The 1,883-nt window shown below is 45.6% G+C and overlaps 1 pseudogene; it reads left to right on the top strand.

Annotated features, from left to right (window-relative positions):
• Positions 1-305: 305 nt before the first annotated feature.
• LOC126485685 (5S ribosomal RNA) lies at positions 306-423 on the top strand (annotated as a pseudogene).
• The last annotated feature ends 1,460 nt before the right edge of the window (positions 424-1,883 follow it).

Raw genomic sequence — 1,883 nt, 5'->3', positions numbered from 1 at the left:
TAGAAACTTACAACAAACTTCCGAATTTTCCGTGTACTGGAAACTACAACAGAAGTCTTAATGGTCATATGCTGGCAAATAATGGAATACAAATGAAATATAAATATGAAGAAATACCCATCAGAATGCTATCATAGATATTTACACTTACATACTTCAGTATTTTCACTCCGTATTCTCACGGGTCAGTAAAGGAAAGAAAGGTTTCTGATGAACGGTACTTACAACCATGTTTACGACATATGTATATATATCTAAAGATAATACCATGAGAAGTAGTTTAATTGTGGGTAATACTTAATTTTGGTAACGGCCTTGCCGCAGTGGATACACCGGTTCCCATGAGATCACCGAAGTTAAGCGCTGTTGGGCGTGGTCGGCACTTGGATGGGTGACCATCCAGGCCGCCATGCGCTCTTGCCACTTTTCGGGGTCCACTCTGTCTCGTGATGCCAATTGAGGAGCTACTCGATCGAATAGTAGCGGCTTCGGTCAAGAATACCATCATAACGACCGGGAGAGCGGTGTGCCGACCCCACGACCTCCTATCCGAATCCTCCACTGCGGATGACACGGCGGTCGGATGGTCCCGGTAGGCCATTCATGGCCTGAAGACGGAGTGCTTTCTTTTTAATACTTGATTGATTACAAGAATGACAACGTCTTGCTTAAAAACAGGAAAAGCCAGCCAAACTATTAAAGGACAGAAACTGATAAATAACACTTAGCTTAAAAATTTAAATAATTTTAAAATGTCAGCACCTTTCAATAACTGATATCTCACTAAAAAGTTTAAATCATGGATTAAACACAGTGTACACTGATACGCAAAAACGTAATGGCCACCGCCCACCACGACTTTGGATGCCACCTTGTGGCATTGTGGGCACGTCACGCGGTAACAATAGTATGTAAGCGCAGTGAACATGGACGCGGGATCACACTAGCAAAAATATGGGCTGCAAATGGGTTAATACATTCAGATAAGCGACTTTTATAAAGGGCAGGTTATTATTACGCAAAGTCTGTGAACGAATGTTCAAATTTGTGTGATTTTCTAAGGGACCAAACTGCATAGGTCATCGGTCCCTAAACTTACACACTACTTTAACTAAGTTAAACTAACTTATGATAAGAATAACACACATACCAATGCCCGATGGAGGACTCGAACCTCCGGCGGGAGTGGCCGGCCTGTCAACGAGCTTCTTGAAAACGGCGAAGCTGGTCGAATGTTCGCGTGCTATAGTCGTGCGTATCTACGGAAAGAGGTAGAAAGACAGTGAAACTACCACTAGGCGCTGAATGCTTGGGCGTCCACGACTTTTAACAGAAGGTGGGGTTCGGAGGCTTGTCAGCTCTGTAAATTAGGGTAGATGGTGATCTGTGACATCTCTGCTGAAGAGCACAATGCTGGTGCACGCACAAGTGTTTCGAACCACAAGGTTCATCGTACATTGTTGAACATGGATCTCCGCTGCCGATCACCCCTACATTTTCAGCTGTTCACCCAACGGCCCAACGATGGCAATGGGCACGGGACCATTGGGATTCGACCATCTAGCAATGGAAACGTGTCGGCTATTCGACACAATCACATTATTGCTAGACTAGGTCGATGGTCGTCTCCACAAACCCCATCATCGAGGTGAACGGTGGCTCAAAATGTGCAGCACGCCACGGACGCAGGCAAGTTCAGATGGTTCAAATGGCTCTGAGCACTATGCGACTTAACTTCTGAGGTCATCAGTCGCCTAGAACTTAGAACTAATTAAACCTAACTAACCTAAGGAAATCACACACATCCATGCCCGAGGCAGGATTCGAACCTGCGACCGTAGCGGTCGCTCGGTTCCAGACTGTAGCGCCTAGAACCGCACGGC

The sequence above is a fragment of the Schistocerca serialis genome, chromosome 6 (assembly GCF_023864345.2).
Source record: "Schistocerca serialis cubense isolate TAMUIC-IGC-003099 chromosome 6, iqSchSeri2.2, whole genome shotgun sequence".
Lineage (NCBI taxonomy): Eukaryota > Metazoa > Arthropoda > Insecta > Orthoptera > Acrididae > Schistocerca > Schistocerca serialis.
This window is presented reverse-complemented; position numbering and strand designations above follow the sequence as displayed.